Here is a 20,649-nt window from a genome sequence, read left to right as displayed (position 1 = left end):
TTGGGTTTGTTTTTTTTTGAAATAATAACTCCTGCTTTGTGAAGAGGAATAAGCTTATTTCCTAATAATTATTTTGGGAATTATTATTTCAAAATAACCTGGTAGTGTAGACATAGCCAAAGTGTGGCTGGCTGGCTGAAGCACACATATATACCTAAGAGTGACTTGAATGTTGGAGGCTATTTATGGAGCAATGCTGACTACAAAACAGTGTAAAAGGAATCTCAGGTTAGACAGCAGGGATGACACAGCTACTCAGTCTGGATTTGACCCTGAGTTTGTCAGAAGTGCACATTGGAAGACATACTCCCAACTATTCTTACAACATGATGGGGTCCAAATTAACTATTACCACTCAGAAAATAAATCTTGGAATCTTCATGCATAGTTCTCTGAACAGATCTGCTCAATCAGCAACAGTAGTCCATAATCCTAACAATGTTAAGACAGAAAATATCACAATGCCCATATAAATCTATGGCGTGCCTACCCGTTGAGTACTATGCACAGTTCTGTTCACCCAAATCTCAAAAAAGAACACATTACATTTGAGAAGGGTACCAAGCAGGGGAAATGGAACAGCTTCCATACAAGGAGAAATTAGAAAGACAGAGACTATTCGGTTTAGAAAAGAGATGGCTAATTGGAGATATGACAAGCATAGAAAATCAGGAATGGAATGGAGAAAGTGAATACAGGGTCCCCTGTATACATAGAGGTTACGTTCTTGAAAAGAGCGATGGATACTGAAATGCATACCTGGGAACTTCCCCCATAAGCAATAATGGAGGGGATGCATTTGCAATTTCATCATCCGTGCCTATCTCAGTGCTCTTTTTACCTAACCAGTGTACTTTTTACAGTGACAGGTTATATAGTGCACATTTGCACATAAAGCATTGAATAAAATAATGTAGAGCTTGAGTAACTGTTCAAACACACAGAACTTTTTAATACAGCAAATACAGTCAATACCGCTAAACTTAGAGGTGATGACTGGGTTTTACTGAGATGGCTTTTCGATTGCAGAAGTCTTTAAAAGGGATTTTATCAACATCTGTTCTCCTGCATGAATCTTTGAACAACAGATCTCCCTGTAGCAAATCACCGAATCAGTAAGAGCCCTGGAGACTTTGCCAGACCGTTCTTGAAAAGGATCATCACTCCATGACTTCTGTCATCTCATCCATCAGTCTAAGGAAACTGGAGGGATTCTTTGTCATCGCACTCCTGGCTTCCTAACCTATGTCATTGTCATCTTCATCCTTGCTTTCTTTGGATATTAATTGTTGGTCCAGCTCAGTCAGTTCCTCGTTTAATAGTTGTTCAGCATGTAAATCTTGTACATAATCTTCCGCTATCCCCTCAAAGCTCATATCCTTCTCCCACTTGATGATTTCTTGCTGGAAAGCAGGAATGGCACCAAATCCCATGATGTATATGCAAGGCACCAAACACCATTCATACATTGCAAAGTGACCTCTTCCTGTGATGGATTAACGTCTTCTATGCCTTTAGATGAACATATTCCAATTCACATTGGTTGGGATCCATGCAAATGACAGATGTATGAATCAGGAACAATTTAAATCAGAACAAAATTCCCTACTGATGAGCAAAGGATATCCAAAACAATGGACAAGGAGGAGATGTACTGAGGACCTCTGTAGAGAAGTGTTATTAATCCCTTTCCATGACACCTGATTAAATTAATAGGTAGCAGGTTTAAAACTATCAAAAGGAAATATTCTTCACACAACACACAGTCAACCCATTGCCATAGGATGTTGTGAAGGCCCAAAGTACAATTGAGTTTAAAAAAAAAACTTAGACACAGTTACAGAGTATAGATGTATTAATGATTATTAGTCATGATGATCAGGGATATAGCCCCATGCTCTCTGTGTGTCTCTAAACCTCAAATTGTCAAAGCAGGGATTGGATGACAGAGGATATATCACTTGAAATTGCTCTGTCCTGTCAGCATGTAGCACTGACCATTACCAGTGTACTGGGATAGATGGATTATTGTTCTGACTCATTACATATCAGTAAGACTGTGCATTTTTTATAGACTTAGTTAGCGCTGGTGAAAGCCTCAGTAGAAAGAGGTGGTTATACTTACACCACTTAGCAAGCGTATATAGAATGTCTGAACATCTAATGTTCATTTGTTCTAAAAAAATACCAGTTTCCAGTGATCCCACAAGCTAATACTACAGTATTAGGCAAATGGCCCTCTTCAATATATGGATTAAATCTGTCTTCTTCAAATTGGGTATAGTAGCACCACAAGTGTTAGCATTATCCAACATACAAATTATTTTTTCAATTTTGTGAATGGAATAGGATGCCTGTGCATAAAGGACAAAGCTACTGTATTGCCAAAACAACCCAGTAGGGCCTCTCAAAGGTTTTCAACTAGACGTTTTAGTTAAAAATGAAATTTTTGTTTTTTGTTTAAAAAACATGAAATGAAACATTTAAAAAAATCAAATTTCAGAAGTCCCCTTTTCTCTTGGTTGTTTCACTCCTCCCCAGACCCGTACTTTAATTCAATTAAAAAATTAAAAAGCAAAAGAAAAGGGAAAAAATTCCAAAATAAAAGAAATCCACCAAAAATGAAATGAGACAATTCATATGCATGTAATTTTTTTCTATTTTTTTGCACATACACCCTTCTCCACATTTTTGACCCTCTATAAAACACCATCATCATCAAATTCCATCTATCATAAAATGTCTACATTTGAGTTCATGATGATATGAGTCAAATGTAATTTTTGGTCAAGATCTCCAATTACTCTTTCAGGTTTTGTGAAGGGGAAAAAAGAAAAAAACAACAACCCTGAAAGATATTGATCATCTGAAAATTCCACTGAAAACAATGAGAACTCCTCTCATTCAGTACCTCCTCTCAGGATCTGATTCATTGTCTTTTATGTGCCTGAATTCAAGGCACCATTTCCACATTCATTGAAATCATCTCCAGTATTACAAGTGAACCGCATCCCACAAAAGGAGGCTGGCGTTAAGTTAGAATGCTAGATATCTTACTTGCTATTCATATATAATTCCACTGATTTATGAATATCATGATGTTTATACGGAGTATATTCTTGTATTAGGCACAATAGGTTGTTTAACTATTATTCTTAGTTGTCCATTGACTATACACTGTACTAATTTACATTTTTATGTGGAACAATTGTACTAAAATGTACATCCTATTCTAATATTAAACATGAATTGGATATAGGGAATAAATCAGAATACACATATCCATTTGCATTCAGGAATTGGGTATCGCAGCACATTATTTTTTGAGTAGAACAACCCTTAGATGTTATGCTAAGATGATTTGAAGCAATGGTAGCATGTAATACCATTTCATTAACAGCATAATAACTAACAAGTCCAAAACTATTCCTACTGTCTACAAAAATGCATTTTACAAGTTACAGAATATAGGCCTTCAGAAAGGCATATTACACAACTACTAAAATAAACTGTGTCCTTTTTATAAAATAAGCAATGGCATATGGCCATATGTTATTCTTATCTCGGGGTTTATGGATCACTGTGCTATTTGACCTAAACTACAGCCTTGAATTAAACTGATTGAAAACATTCTTTCAAGACACCACTTACAGTACATGCTCTGGCCAAGTGTCCAGCTTTAGTTTTTACCAGTGTATCGGGGATCACATTATTAATTAAAAGCACAAGGGTAACACTGAAAAAGTGGCAGAAAATTAAGAGGAAGAATAGATAGTTACTCACCAACGTTATGCATCATAACAATATAAGGAAACATAAAAAGGAATTTTAATTGATAGACACATTATCACAGTTCCCTAAAAGAAATCAGTGCAACCCAGCATGAAACATATGAGTTTTACAAACATCATTTCATTTTTTTTATTACCTAGAGCATTAGGATATACTTCCTTGACTCTGTAATAATTGTTTGTAGTTAATTACAAATGAAACAGAAGTGCTGGCAATATTAGACTTGCACCCTGCATAAAGCTAGAAATTACTGCTATTACTCTTATTTGCTGGGAATATTGGGTCATAGATGCTAATTAGCAGTTCACAGCCCCTTACAGGAAAAAAATCATTATTATGAAAATCTATCTTGGTAGCCGAAGACACCGTTCATGTCATTGTGAACATTTCTGTCACAGAAATAATAAGGTATGACAAAACTTAAAATTTATTTTTATGGAAAGAAAACAATTAAGGTTAAAGATATAACATGCTAACCTGAAAATTAATGGCCATATCGAGGAAAGAAATACTGGCATATTTTGTTTTGCTAAAAACTTAAATATTTGCTAGCCCATATACTGTATTAATTGTATACATTATTGCCATTTCTTTTAAAAATAAAGAAAATGTAAGAAAAACCTTTAAATATCTGAATACAAATACATTCAAGAAGGAAGAGACATAATCTGGAAAGGGGAATTTAATGCAGCAAGTCTGTGTACCTTGAGCAGAGATTGCACTTTATTGTTAATCCATATTTGCTTTGCATGTATCGTTTCCTTTTTATACAGGGCCTGATTCAGGAAGAAAGGTAACAATGTTGTTTATACAGGTTTTTTGCAGAGTTTATTCCAAAAATATGATCCACAGAGCAAGTGACAGTGTGATTTGTTAAACTCCTTTCTAGTACATGCCACCATCTCTGCTTGCTTAGGGGAGTGAGCAGAACAGAAGATTATTATAATGCAGTTTGAATTCTGCATCTTCACTTAAAGGAAAAAAAAGGGAAGTAACTGAAAATGTAAATGATGCATATGCTTTCTAAGAAAATGCTGCTCAAGAATGGTTCTGAGTCACTTGCTTTCTGTCCAAACACATGTGTTTATTCAACCATTAGTTGTTATATTCCATGAAACAAAATGCCACAGGAGAAGCAGGAATTTGTGGCCATGCGGGGCATGTCTACATTGGGGAGTTATTTTGAAATAACTCCCCTTATTTTGAAATAAGGCGAGTGCCCACACTACCACACCTGTTGTTTCAAAATAATGGGCCTGTTATTTCAAAATAATAATTCCTGCTTGTGAAGAGGAATAAGCTTATTTCAGCCACTGAGACTGAGATAGAGGGCACACATGTGCTAAGCATCACAAGACTTGAATGTTGCTATTCTTGGTTTAAGAATAAAGTAATTACTCAAATTCAGGTCTTTTTAAACATGCCAAATCAAATTGTGCTCTCATCTACATTAGGGTAAACCCTGATTGACACTGATGACTTTAGAAGCATTTGGATTTACAGTTACATAAATGATAGCAGAATTTGACTGAAAGACTTTAACTGAATAATTATGTTTGTCTATTACAAAAAAAAAATTGCTTTCAATCATCATGGAGGTCGAGAATAGCAAAAATAAATTACACAACAATACATTGTTTGGCACTTCCCTCTCAAACTCAGGGAAAAAGTAAAGAAAAATATTTGCCCTATCAATTTGAGAATGAAACTAATCGAGAAGCGCTTGGTCAGAAAAGTCTTAGAGCGAGTGCCCCTTAGCCACCTGCCTCAGCACCCTTCTAATTCCTCTGAAATTCTGGCACAAGGCCTGGAAGAGTATATAAAAACAAAACACTTAGTTTACTAGTTCATAACTGGCTTTTTACTGAAAGTTTTACATGGAAAGTATGTTTGAGCAGATGTAGCAAATGTGCTAGAGGAGTGGATAGAGGTGTCTAAGATAGTACACAAAGACAGAGTGAAGGGTGGGGTTTTTTTTGTATTTTTCCACAAGCACATTTTTCTAATGTATTTCCACAGGATAAACCTCCTTTCCAGGCCTCCCGAGTGTCTCCACTGCACTAATATAGCCCTGTTCTACCATTCTAGTCTAGCTACTAGATTTAATACATATAATCCAAGCTATTGCTTTAGATAATGCAGCAAAGCAATGAATTAATATGATGAATTGTGAGGTGTAATATAGCAGGCCTCTGGGAAACAATTAAACTCTGGAGACAAGAATGATTTTTTATATTCCTATATTCCGGAGAGCTGAGTCCTGTAAATCTTTTCTCGCATGATTAGCATGCATACAGATGAGTGGGCATTTATGAGATCAGGCCTCACGTTATTACAAACAGCATCCTCGCCCTCCTTTCCCCCACCTCCCAGCTAGCCAAGGTCAACTGCTAATCCAATCCAGCCAATATAAAACTAAGTTCTGGCTAGATTATGCCTTTACTCATAGCCCTGAGTAAGTGACAGTGTATAAACTGCACCACCCCAGAGAGCCCTGCAGACACTATGTGCCACAAACACCACCCTGAAGCATAGTTTTTCCAGTGCTTCCAGCTTGCACCAGGGAAGATGGCAGTAAGCCACTGCTGTCTTTGACTGATCACAGTGTACTCTCCAGTCTCCACAAACCCTTACATCCAGACAACTGTGTTGGCTGGCTCATAGGGGACATGGGGAAAAGAAAGAGAGGAGTTGGGACCCTCACGCTACCCTTTGTTGATCATGCAAAGCAGGGGGATAACAGGGATGTAGCCCCCCCCCCTTTCCTGTGTGATGGCAAAAGTCCCAGCCACAATGTACCCTCAACGAGGATGCAGAATCAAATGGAACTTTTTTGGTCAATATGAGAAAAGTGTAAAGGACACTGCAACTCCCCTTGTTTCAGGCAGCTCTTATTTGAGGAGTGAGCTGTTCAGCTGTCATTGGCTTAGTTTCTCTGAACTGGCATACACTAAAGTACACTTTCAAAAACAGTATTCCCCAGGCGAGGAACCTCCAATAGGCACAGTCTTTAGAACTTCACATGAATGAGCTTTGTTTCCCCTCTGGATGCATTGAATTAAAATGTCTTTTACTCTAAGGGTGCTCCCAATAATGTCAGTGTTAGACCACACAGGAATTGCCAGCCTGACTTAAACCAGTTTCCTAGAATGGCCTGCAACAAAAGCTTTCAGAGCATTAATGGCAGATGCCATAGGCCGGGGAAGGTTGGCCCTCCTCAAACAACCTGATGTGGCCCTATCCACTCTCCAGCCATCCAAACTGGGGATGAGGTGGGGTGGTTTGCCATTGAGATGGGGGGTGGCTGGAGCCAGTGCTCCTAAGGCTCGAGGCTGGAGTGGGAGGTGCTAGTGGGTGGGACTGCATCATCTGCCTGGTGCTCTATGCCTGGCGGCACTTGGGTGCTCAGGACTGGGGGCCCAGCAGCCACAGCAGGGATACTCTGGGCTCCAGTGGGGCAGAAGCAGAGGGAAGGGGCCAGGAGCTAGACTGTGCCATAGGCTGGTTCACCTGCCACTTTGTGTTTCAGAAGAAGGTGAAATAAACGCCATAATGGACAACTATGGAACAACTTGTCCCTAGGGACAGGGGCAGATGAGAGTTTTGCGGGGCCCAGGGCGTGGGTCCTATTGAAGCATGGGGCCTGGGGCAGCACAATTCCGTGCATGCACCATGGCCACAGCCGACAGGTAATAGCACTCGCCCTGCCCTATATCCACCGCTTCCTAGGGAAAATATCTTCTTATCACTTACAATTATCCCTTCACATTATAGCTACACACAGAGTCTATTTTAATCTTAATGAACCTGTGTGATGGATGAATACATTTGGCTTGGTGCTTGTTTGTTCTAAGAAGGAATTATGAGTCAAAGATAACAGTATTTGGGTTTTTGGAAATGTAAAACTTTAAAAGTGACCTGAAGAGAGAAGATTGGGCCTTGAAACCCTTGTTTCTTTGTGATATACATAAAAAGGTTGAAAAGTTCTCTCAAAAAGAAAAGGTATTTCTGCTGGTATTTTTGGTAAATGAAAAATTCATGTTATCTACCCTAGAAGATTAGATATCACCTGCATAACTGGTCACATCAATAAAAAAATTGAGCAACTCAGAGACACCATGTTTAATCATACTGTTTCAGACTTTTTTTTAGCACTTATTTAAGTCAAATACCAAATAAATGCTGATGAGAAAGGATGTCTGAATCAAAGATACACCCCTTTGACAACTCCAAATAAACATCTGAGATTTCCCAAGGAAGTTCTTCCACAAGCAAAAGGTTAATTACATTTCAGTGGGTACCTCCGGTAGAAGGCTATTTTTCTGCTGTTCAGTTACAATAAGAGTAAATTAAAGGTTTTCAGAATTTCAGGGGTTTGATTGATGTGTCCATTAATTCACATTTTCAAACTGAGGCAGAATACAGTAGAAAATATTTTATTAATCATCTGTGTTTTTCTTGACGTTCTCTTTTATTCTTTTGTTTGTTTGAATTGCGAGTTTGTGAATGGTGTTGATTGTGGTGGGGTCCTGGGTGCCCCATCGCACATCCTCCTGGCAAAGAACGGTGCTGCAGGACTCATTTTCCCTTTGAAAGGTGGATCTCATTAGCTTTCCAGATCCCCATCTGTTCTGGACATGTAGCTTTGCCCTATGGCCAAGTAAAAACAAACTTAACCCTTTCTGTGTTAGCAAAGAGTCCATCTAAAAAGTCCCAATTTTTCCTAGTCCTGATCCAAATTACCTATAAGACTCTTTCCCTTCTCTGGTGCAGAGCAATGGGCCCCAGCCTTGTTCCCCTGGGACATCCATAATCCCGTCATCTGAAGAAGTGGGCTGTGCCCATGAAAGCTCACAATACCATATATGGTATCATGTTTTGTTAGTCTATAAAGTGCTACCAGACCATTTGTTGTTTTTTCTGTACAGACTAACTTGGCTACCTCCTGAAGCTTCCATAATCCTGAGTTATGACTTTCTAACTCCCAGTGCAGACAGTGCTACCTCAATGGGAGGGCTTTTTCTGTTGGTTTAGCTACCACTTCTCAGGAGGCTGAAATACCTGACAAGCTCTCCTATTAGTGGTGTAACATCTTCACTAAGCAGCTCTCCTTTTGATTATGTTTATTACAATGAAGCCCTATGTTTTGGTTTCTTTTCAAGTAAGAAATTTCTTTTTATATGCTAATCATGCACATTACAAATGCCATCGCTATTTACTGCAAAGCATTCACGAAAAATATTATATTTAGTATTTTAAAAGTGAAAATTTAAGCCATCAAAGTCTCTCTCAGTGGAGTTATACTGAAATTGAGTTCTGCTACTGCCTGCAACCATCCCAAATCCACATGCTTCCTAGGAATCATGGGAAATAAAAGAACAGCCCCAGTGTAAAATACTTGATCAGACACTGGCCTTTTGGCAGAAAGTCAGAACTATCTTGTGGGAAAGTGCATAACTCGTTGCTCTCACTTTCTTTTTTCCTGACACTGAACATCACCCTGTTCTACCTCCCTGCTACTGCTAAGCTTCTATTTCGTATAGCACTTGCACAGAATAACAGACGTGCGTTACATGTATTCCCTTATGTTCTTTTTTGAAACCAAAGTCTATTAATTTGTTCTCCTTATGTCAGCCCCAACTCAGTCTGCTAAAATCATTATATGTGTCTCTCTGATAAGTGAAGCCATGTTTAGGCAAAATTCTTCTTGAAACAAAAATAAAATATTTGCTGCTGAAGGATGTTTCCAACCATAAAAAGACAAGTTAAAACAATTAAAAAAGGAATAAGATGTTAACCTATCTGCATCACCTAAAAGAAAACAAATCCTGGATTCTATTTTAACTTGAAGCATCAGGCACTCAAGGTAGATTTACAGTTTTCCCACAACTGCATAAGCAAGTAAAGCAGTGTCTGTCTGGGTCAGGTCAGCAGTTACATTGCAATGGTGGAGGAATGGGAGTTTAGTACAAAGTCATTATCAGACATATATTACAATTCAATGTGTATTGCATATAACATACATATGATTTTTCCCGACAGTATATTATGAGCCAAAATACAAAGCATCTCTGAGGCAGGGGTGAATTTAAAAGGAGATATTTTATTGAAAAAAACTTTTCCTGATAAGTAGAATGTAAGTTGAAAATGTTTCACAACCACCCATAAAAGCACACTTTGAAATGTTCTTAGGATTCAGATTTCCTGCCAAGGAAACAAAGTTAAATAGAATATCCCAAGATGGAAGCTTGTCTGATAGACACTATTCATCAGTAGAATTTTTTATATGGCTTAAAAAGAAAATATGTTTCAAAGTTAAATACACTCATCAAATCTGAAATACTACATATGCCCTGTGAAATAATTGTAGCTAAGATAAATTTGCTAATGTATTGTTTTCTGTCTTTCATAGCATAGTACAGTACTATTTTGCCACTAACTGTCTGACATTTCAAGTCTTTTCTTCAAGATAGTTATAGTTCTGTTCCCCAGTCCAGAATGGTATCTGGACTGCAACAGCCTGGCGGAGAATTCTCTCAGTCAAGGGGATGTGTAGGGTTAGCACATGCACCCTGTGCTAACTCTATGTGCAGCCCTCAGTGCAGAAAGCATGTAAAGGGAAGGAGTTAGCTATAGTATTCTTCATTATAGCCATTCTGGGCTACAGAGTGGTTGACAGGAAGTGGTAGCCTGTAAATTAGACCAGCCCCTGATCTAGTGGTTCTCAACCTGCGGTCCACAGGCTGCTTGAGGCCCAGTTCTCATAGAGCTGTGACGTAGGTGATGTCCTCTGGACCAAACAAGTAGTATTGTATGTGGCCCACAGTGGTAAATAGGTTGAGAACCACAGCCCTAATCTAAGCTATTCTAGAGACTACACCAGCCTTTCAAACTGTTTGAGTCTAAGTGGTACAAAGAGAATTGAAGGATGGCCTTTTGTCCCACTTCTCCAGGGCTGCACCTCTCCTAAGATGCAGCACAGATCCAAGCCTAGTATATCTATGTAAATATTACCAGCAGCAAATCTTTACTACAAAATCTGAAACATTTTTCAAACAGAATACCATAGTACTCTACCCATGTTCCTCAATGATGTAGAAACCAGACTTGCTGGAAGAAAGGACTAGATATCAGACAATCTATCTAGAACAGAATTAAAAGTTACTAGGGGGACTATGTCCCATGCTCGCTATGCTCACCAACCCCCCTCTTGCGACCAGAGAGCCTGATGATGTCATTCTGTCGCGCAGCAGGATAAACTTTTATACATAGAGAGAGATTAAAGTGATCACAGATGGAACAACAGAAATTAAACACGTCATGCTGTCCACTCTTTATTCACTCCCACAACCCTATGCAAGACTGCTCTCTTGAAGTATCAGTCATCTTTCTACCTTTTTTTGGGCAGCACCTGTCTTAAATCACTTCAACTTCCTTCATACGCCTTTCCAGCTGACGGAGCCTCAACCCCACAACATGGCTTCCATGAACTTGGCAGGGGTATAATAGGTATATAAGTATTAAATTATTCTTTTGTAGTTGTGTGTATTTTTGTGTGTGTGCGCTCACAGAATAATGCTGCTTTAATATATGTGCAAGTAAATTAGGAATACAGTACATAGATTAATTACAGTAAGTTTTACTAAGTGTATATCAGTATATGGGATATGTAGATATCTATAGTTCTAAATGGGGTTCTCTTCAATAGCACCTTCTGCACTTGAAAGCAGTGCTGTTTCTATCAGTATTCCCCATTATAAGTGCTAGGAATCTGTCTAAGACCAGCAATATTTTTCAAAATAGAAAAAACTTTGACCACTGAGTCTAGTTTGACTCTCTCGATGTATAGGTTAACTCTGGAATATCAGCCCACTATGTTTTCATGGCAAATGAAAATACACTCTTTGATTTCCCACCCTCCCAAAGATCAGACTGTCCAGAAGTGTTCAATTGATGTGTTCACTTGGCCACTTAACTCTCTGCTCCTTGGTAGCAGCCATCAGAGGGTACTTAGAGACTGGTAACAAAACCTGCTTCCCCTCCATATCACCAAAGTAAAAGTTAACAACTCATTACTGCATGTAAATATTAACAACTGGCGAGTCTTATTCTGGAAACCTTGACAGATTGCACTTGTTCACTGCCTTGCAGGAATAATCCAAATTGTCAATACGACTGCTATTAACATAACAATATAAAAACAAGCTAAGAAACACCACAGACAAGCAGCCTGCTAAGAGCATGCTCCTGGATTGTGCAAATCCCTCAAGGAGCAATGAGCCTATTATTTTATCATAAAGGTTGGAATAAGAAGTTCAAACAGGATAAGGGACAAAATATGAGTAAGTCTCTCCACTTAAGAATTGACAAGCCTCCTCCTCCCCCCCAACACGCACACTAAAAAAAAACCCTATATAAGGCAAGACATGGATCTATTCTCATTCATAATGGCAGATAAATGGTATTCTGCACAGATCCACCTTAAATCCTTTCATTTTTTATTCCCTTAAAGCTGCACATCGCAGCTGGCATGCCCCAATCCTATAAATGTCTCAATATAATACACCATCATTGTTTGATGTATGGGCTTCCATTTAGAGCATCATGTCCAAAGAATATTTCTTCATGCTCGAATGACTCATATAGGAGGAGATTAATCTCTGGGGGAGAAATCTGGGTCTCTGCTCTGGAAGAAAGTTGCTATGTGCACATTAACAGCAGCAGATCTCTCCAGAGTTCTTAATATTCAGGGAACTGCTCCGATCTGCCATAAACATCCTTTTGTCCTTCCCTCACTTAAGTGTCATTCTCCATTATCATTTTCAACATGGAAAAAAAAAGGAAAGTTGCCCTTTAAAATAATGTGGTGAAGTGACACGCACTCATGTTTAACACGTTAGCCTGTTTACCATTCTTTTTAAGTTCTGTTCAAGTAGCCTTACCAATCATTTTTAGTGTACAGTCCTTGCCAAAGTGGATGCAGGCAACTGACTCTCTGAGGAGGTCATGGCTTTGAATTTAGATAATCTTTCCCCTTGAAAGGATTGTGGCTAAAGGAAGACTAATGCCAGTAACCTAGCTGTTTTGCATTGCCCTAGCTTCTCCAACAAAGGTACAGTTTAAGGGGGTACCCCTGTTTTAAAAGTAAAAACAAAGCTAAATATGCAGCCATCCCTGCACTGCAGAAGTTTCATTTTCTTGGTAGCCAGAAAAAAATTCCAAGTTTAGAATGTATTTCAAAAACCAAGAGCCTATCTATGTTTTCTTGTTCCTTTCTGTCAGTTTAAGAACCATGATTTTACATTTGAGGCTGCAAGGATGGATAGCAATGAGGACAACAGAATTATAAATAGTTACTGCTTAATTAACTCATCCTACAAGCAGCTATTAAAAGGACCAGACACAGCATTCTTCCAAAAAGCAAAACAGCTCTAAGCACTTACACTTAGAGTCACAAACAATTTGTGGCTATTGTCTTCTTTTGAATCTATCAGAAAACCCAGTCTTTATCAGCCAGCTCCATCAAGCAACCTAAAGCTATTAATTAATGCACCAATGTTTTTGCTACAAACATTTAATTTGCTCTCTAAACAGTATTTATGATTTTAGCCCTCACGCTCCTTTTATTTTTGTCTGTGTGTTATACATTACACTTGAGAGAATCCTCTGTCCATATGTCCACAAATTACAGTGGACATATGGCAGCATACAGAAAAACAGTCTTTTGTATTTTGTATACAAAAGTCTTCTTGACTATTATCATGGAGACATTATAGAGTCCCGTATTTCTACTATCATTCAAACCAGTTTAGATTTCATCTCTGATCTTAATCAGCAGGCTTGGTTTATTTTAATTGTAGTACCACACTATCAGGCTATAAATAATTTGCAGTGTTAACGTAAATTATCCTATTACTATTGCTTGTAACAGGTATCAATTAATTAGGTGATCATTGTGGAATGCCACTCATCATTACAGGAAAGGAGTATATGCTATTTTTCTTTAGATAATTTATTAGTGATAACTTTTCACTAGTTCCCAGTATACAATCAATAGGGATACAAGATATTTTAACCACAATGTTTTAAAAAATCTGTAATGAAATGTTTTCATGTTTCATTCTGAATTTTCTAAAATGGTCTAATTTCACACCAAAAAAAAAGGTAAAATTTGACATTTTTAACTAAAGGAGATCATTTTAAAAGATCAGTTTAATTTAAAATAGTCCTATTTTAATATTTTGAAATTTTGATTTAATCTTTGTTTAAATTTCTGACAGGGAGGATCCATTTTAGGTCAAACCTGCAAAGATGTGTATTTTCCTGCCATGAGTACAGGGGACTGGACTAGATGACCTCTCAAGATCTCTTCTAGTTCTGTGATTCCATATGTTCTGATACATAACTAGTAATGTCACAAAAATCTCAGGCTACAACAAATTTTTTTCATGACAGTGTTCCATGTGTTTTTACACACCAGTGATAAATCATTGATGAGCAAAGAACAAAGATGTCAGAACGTCATTCAGTTGAGTACCTGGATAATTAGATGATTAGATTTCCACCCCCCCCCTTAATTTTAGTCTTAACATTTTCTATATCCTGCTTTTAAGTGAGTTTGTTCTTAAAATCTCCTGAGGAGTAGGGGGCAATAAAAACAGGCACAGGTTCTTTTAAGTAATAAGTAGGGTCACTCCACATGAGCACACATGTATGAGAGAGGAAAATCTGGTTCCATGTTTCCAAAATAACTGCACAAGGAATTCTTTTATTTGCATTTTTAGAGATTATGGGCCAGATTATCTATTGTATCCAAGGCCAGCCTAAGGCCCATGTTAGAGCAACCCTATGCTGCTTTAAAAACTAATCGTTAGAGACAGGGGTGGGAAAACTCTGGCCCAGGGGCCAGATGCAGCTCCCGGTTTACCTGGACCTGGCCCCCAAGGCTCAAGGCATCCCCCAGCATTGGGGAGCCTGCACTGGCTCTCCAGCTCCACCACTGCCTCCAATACTCCCCCACGGGGCTGGAGCACAGAAAATTTACTAGGCTGGGTGCCCCTAGGCTCTGGTATGTGAGGGGAATGTGGGGAGTGTTTTTCTGCTTCTCAGTTAGGGGCCACATCAGTGAGGGTGTGTTTTGTTTTTACTTCTCACTTGTGTGCAGCCCCCGACTGATTTTTCTGTGGGTTAGCAGTCCCCAACCCCAAAAAAGGTTCTCCACCCCTAGTTTAAGAGATCACTAATCAGCTAGTTATTACTGAAGTGCATTATGCTCCTGCCCAACACACCCGTTTGCCCAGATAGAGAGTGTGCATAGGAGGGAGATACAAGATACAGCTCTGCCAGAGGACTCCCACACACCAGATGAGTCCTCAGCAGGGAACTTGCAATTAATCTGTACTCCATTGGTGTTTCCTAAATGGCACAAAACAAGCAGAACATCACCTGTGAGCTTAAACTGTCTTCCAGGGAAATCAATGGTGCAATTCTGACTGACTTCATTTGGAATATTGTCAAGTGTGAAAAAGGTATTTATGATTATAAAAACAGAAGGAAAGCAGTACTTATGTTCACTTAACTGGGTCATTTTTCTATGAAGGCTCATATATAAGTTCAGACAGGGAATAATATGTGATAAAATTCAATTCTGTAGCTGTGAACAAGACTCAACAGAGGGCCTAATTCTGCTCCCATTTATGCAGTGTAAAGTTGGTGTGAGGAAGAATATTCAGTCACATTAGTGGATCCAAACAGAGATGGACAGCGCTGTACATGTGCTGCACTGTTACTTTACTTGTAGAACATTTACTAACTTGGTTTCCTCAGAGCATTTCTGATGGGAAAGTAATAAATAAAACAAACACAGAAACAAACCAAAAGTATTCCCTAAATTGTTAAATAAAACATCCCAGGAAAGTGCAGCACTAATGGGTCTGCAAAACTAAGCAGCAACATCTTCTCAAGTGAAAGTGACATCATGTACACAGACTGACTTAAAATTTTATGTAGTTATACACTACATTCCAGATTAGAATAGTAACATGTCTTTCAGTTCTGTGATTCATTACATGCAGCAGCTATCAGGTACTGTTCTGTTGCCTGGATTTATTAAAACACCATATCCACTTTAATGCTTTCCAAGCCAATGACAAGGGATGGTTGCCAGGTAAAGTAAGCAAGGATTAAAGCTACGTGCCCAGTTGCAATAGTTACCTGGCAACAAGTTTTCATTTTTTCCCCCCAAAACAGGTTATATGTCCAAAATGTACACACTGAATTTATTTTCAAATTAAAATGTATAAATATATAAACTGACTTCAGAACTGGAGTCCCGATGGTTTTACCACAAGGGTCCGGTTTGGGGAGATGATCTATTTTACAGCCTATTATCACACCATTACAAAGGCATTAAGATCGGCTTCTGGGACAACACAGGAGTGCTTGTCCTGTACAGAAAGGAAGCAGCTCTGCTTACACCCACATCGACCTTGGGACAATGTGACACACACTTTGCAGCTGTGACCAAACTGTGTGTCAGCCCGTAGAGCTGCATGGAATACTGGTGACTTTTTGTTTATATCATTGAATTTTGTCTTGTTTGAAATTTCTTTTGCAGCAAATGAAATGTCTTAATATGGGAGAAGCAAGAGGAAGACAGAAGAAATTATTGACAAAGATCCTGCCTTCTCCAAGCCCCGCCTCACCAACCTTAAGGTCCTACACACAGACCTGGTGAAATTAGTTCACGAGTAGGGTAGCAGAAAAAGATTACACTTTGTGAAAAATTAACATTTAAAAAGTTGTTTTCATCCAGCATTGGAATGGAAAAGAGCTTTAGATTTTTTTTGTGGATCATCATCATATATGAGAGAGAGAGAGAGAGAGAGAGAGAGAGAAGCAGCAACTAGAACGATAACTAAAAATAGTTAAACTTTTTGTAAAAATAAAAAAGAATTGTAAATGACCTTGCAATCAGCTTGGGCAGTTTATTGCCTTGATCCTACGAGTAACCACCAATGGTGCATTTTCACATACATATGCTTAAAGGTGTGCCTCACCTTTTCATAGAAATATAGCAAAGAGATTACGTCAGTATAGGGCAGTGATGAGCAACCAAGACTAATGAGTGGGCCGCAAGGGTGGCCCTCCTTTGTCTCAGTTAGGCTGCAAGATTAAAATCCAGTGGTGGGCAACCCCTGCAGTCTGCAGCTGATTGAGGTTCTACCTGCAGCCTAAACACCCCTTTCTCTGTTCCCTTCAACCAAGCCTCTCGTGCACTAGAACACTGGAGCCCCACATTTACCTACGCCTCCCCGCTCCCTTCCAGCTTTTGGAGCGCCATGAATTGCCTGATTTGTGCCCCATCCCCATTTCTCCTCCCTCCCAGAGCTTGAAGAGGCCCAGTGCAGGAGAGGCTTGGGGGAAGAAGGCAGAGAGGGTGAGTGCAGGACACAGGTGGAACCCCAATGGCCACATCCTACCACTTAAGGTGCAGCCTGACCAAGTGTTTAGCACAACAAAGAACTAATTGCACAGGCCAGACTGAGTATCATTTTGACCAGATGTTACAGAACTAAGGAAGAGATCCTGGCTGAAGAAAGCTGGAAGATCTTTCCAACTCTGCTTTTGCCAACATCATTGTTCCATTGATTACATGATTATCATAATACGTCTGTGCTTAGATACTATGGATGGGAATGACTTTTAAAATGAAAATAGATGAGAAAATCCTTCCTATAGAAGACCGAGTGCAGTACATAGGTTCTAAAGGTCCCCAGTGCGTTGGATTTTATGGTGGGAAGTTCCAATCATAAAAAGTGTGTGCGTGTGTGTATATACACAAGCATGTGCTCACATGTACTGCCTGCCACAGACATTCTTCTCTTTTTTCCACATACCCACAATTCCACTTTAAAGTCACACCCCATCTAACTTGGCTCTCTGTCCTGCTTCTGGACCATCTCCCTCATCTATATAAGGGAAGACAGGTACTCACTGCACTGGTTTGTCCAGTAGTATACAACCCCTTGCATTCTCCTCCCAGTTAGACTGCTTCCAGATATATCTGCAGCTGCTACCTCCTCATCCTGTTGAACAAATACTTTCCTTACCTTGGTTTCCTTTCTTCCTCCCCTTCTTTGACACAACTTTTGTGGACATTTCTAACCTTCACTTTTCTCTGCATTTGCTGAATCTCTGGATGCTTCAGCCAGTGCTAGGACAACCATTCCTCTCCCGTCCTTCCTAACGCAGAGAAGTAACATTTCTGGGGTGTTTTTTTCCTTTTTGTGTCTCTTCATTATGCTTCTTTCCCATCATTATGCTATTTACCACGTACTCAATGATCCAGGTTCATGTCTCCTTTGTGCCTCTTGCCTGTTGTCTCTCTTCTCTATTCTCTTGCTCCCCCATTAGATTTTTTCATTTTTCCAGCATCTCCACATTCTCCCATCTCCCTGTTGCTATGTCCCTTATCTCCTTTGCTCATCCTCCTCAGCTAGTTTCCCCTCTCTACTCTAAGTATTATTATTATTATTATTATTATACACCAGTTACAGATGGGGAGAGAGGTTAGGTAACCTATCTACCCCAGAGTGAATCATGGCAGACTGAAATGAGACTCGGAGGCCTAACTCAGTCTCTCCTGCTCTAGCTACTCGAAAACACTTTCTCATTTTGGAACTGTCTGGATATCCCTAGCATATGGGATATAGCAAAATGTTCACCTCCCGCCATCTGGGAGGCAAATCCCAATGCATAGCTAGGATAGAATCCCGGGGCAGTGACCTCACAGCTGTGAACTGCAGCCTTTTATAAAGTGTTTAAAGCAGTCTTTATGGTAGCAATTTTTTTAACAATATTTTCATTTTGAGAAAAAAACAGACCATTTTTTACAACAGCTTAACTAAGAAGCCCAACAGGTAAGGAGCCACCTATGCTGTCACAAACCACCCCCACTACCCTTTACCTTCAATATGTTAAGATCAAAGAAGTTTTAAAATTAACTCTCAAAAAGTTTCCCTTCCTGCCACTTCAATTTGTTTGTTTCTTTAAGAAACCAACTTTTACAGAAAAATAAACACACAGAAGGGCTCAGGGCAAAGGTACATTTTGTATACGGCTTTCATGAAAACATGTTTTTTTCTTGTTAACACCTTGTTATATCTTAAAATCACAATACAGCAAAAAACTGTGAATAAGGCAGTATGCATAGACATCTAAGCTTTCTAATGAAATTCACAAATCAGCATCGCTTTCCCCATATGGTTACCACTGGTATGTCTTCAGAACTTCTTTATGCCTATGAACGTAACAGAGAGTTACCTGCATCGTCTCCTTTTGTACCACACTCTGTGCAGACAGCTGGAGCTGACACTTATTGTGGCAAACTATTCCCAACTGGCTGAAAAAATGAACAAAAATGAGATATAATTGTCAAAGCCATAGGCTGAGAGCACTATCTTCCTTCCACTGAAGATCACAGTAGTTTTTAATGCAAGTCATCCCAGCAGACTTTCCGGGTTTATTAAACTACTTAAAATAATTAATCTATATATCGCCTTATGATTAATATATTGGGACACTAACACAGTGCCATTTTTAGGAGCATTTTTCATGTGGCCTCTTTGTAATGGGCATAGAAAGTTCCATACAGGGCACATTACCTTGTGGTTTTAAAGTCTCCCACCTACTTTATTTCCCGCAGAACTAGGTCTTTAATTCCTTACTGGCCCATACCAGAGGAGCCATTGGTTGCAGAATCAAGACAGGACTCTCACCACGGCTACCACAGAGCTTTAGAGGAAGTGCCATTCCTGCAAAATGTGACACTGTTCTCTAGTAACAACCCAGATTCCTTGTAAGCTGTGCAGCGATGTCTATTTAGAACCTATCCAAGGACCTGAGGCAGCCAGGGCAGGGCTGTCCCATCCCTAGCTCCAACCTGCTGTGGTTGGGACAGAGATGGCCTGAAGCCAACACCAGATCAAACTGGTGCCACTCCCCCAGCCTGAACCCAGACATGGCTGGGTCCACATGGCTGGGTCCACATGGCTGGGTATCCTGCTGTCCCAGCACCAGAAGCGGCCACAGTGGGTAGAGGTGTATTCCCCTTTAGCCCAGGTGCTGCTGCAAGGAAAGGCCTTAGAGCATCCTGCTTCACCCAAACCCTACAACTCAGCTCCATCCTATAGCCTGCATCACCAGGCAGAGCTTTCACATTGTTGCACCCCAACTTTCTTCTCCATCCCTGAGCCCCTCAATCCCAGCCGCACCCTAGATCCTACACCCCCATCCAGGGCCTCTTGTACCCCAACCCTCTGTCCCAGCCCTAGGCCCCTCATCCCTGACTCCACCTCAGAGCCTGCACCCATGGCCTAAACCCTCAAACCTTTCTGCCCCATGAACCCTCTGTTCCAGTCCTGAGCCCCCTCTCACACTCATCACCACCACATTAATTTTGACCTCATCACCACCACATTAATTTTGTTATGTGCACCAATATGAAGATGATGTATTGTCCATCACCTCCGTGTCCATATCACCTCCACACTGGTGTGCAGAACAAAAGTCATTCTGCTCAGGGATGGTAAAAATTGGTTGGGAACACTGGTAATGACCCAAATCTGGATGCTGCTGCAGAGCTCTGAGCCATTACTGAAGAATACTGCATTGCTTTCTAATAACTACTGGCAGCCCTGCAAAGCATCCTGGGATCTGTCTGAAACACGACTGTGGCTCTGTCTCATTGATGGTTATTGAAATCCTACTTCCCCATGAGAAAACAGGAAATGAGGGCTGAAGGGCACTGGAAATTGTCAAGATTTTAATTTTGCATTTTGTGTGAGGTAGAAAGTA

General features: G+C 39.7%; 1 long non-coding RNA gene across 2 annotated transcripts in view; it reads right to left on the bottom strand.

Moving 5' to 3' along the window:
- The window catches only part of LOC149525251 (uncharacterized), a 70,788-nt gene that overhangs the window by 10,846 nt on the left and 39,293 nt on the right, over positions 1–20,649 (bottom strand). The window contains exon 4 of one of the 2 annotated variants that reach the window (XR_016348605.1): positions 8,213–8,442. The exons of the other annotated variant lie outside the window; for it this stretch is intronic. This is a non-coding gene — a long non-coding RNA (uncharacterized LOC149525251). Of the gene's footprint in view, positions 1–8,212; positions 8,443–20,649 lie in introns of those variants that run through there. 2 annotated transcript variants of the gene reach the window in all.

This window comes from Pelodiscus sinensis, chromosome 2, assembly GCF_052426305.1.
Source record: "Pelodiscus sinensis isolate ZL-2025 chromosome 2, ASM5242630v1, whole genome shotgun sequence".
Lineage (NCBI taxonomy): Eukaryota > Metazoa > Chordata > Testudines > Trionychidae > Pelodiscus > Pelodiscus sinensis.
Note: the sequence above shows the minus strand (reverse complement) of the source record. Positions and strands in the feature narration are given on the sequence as shown.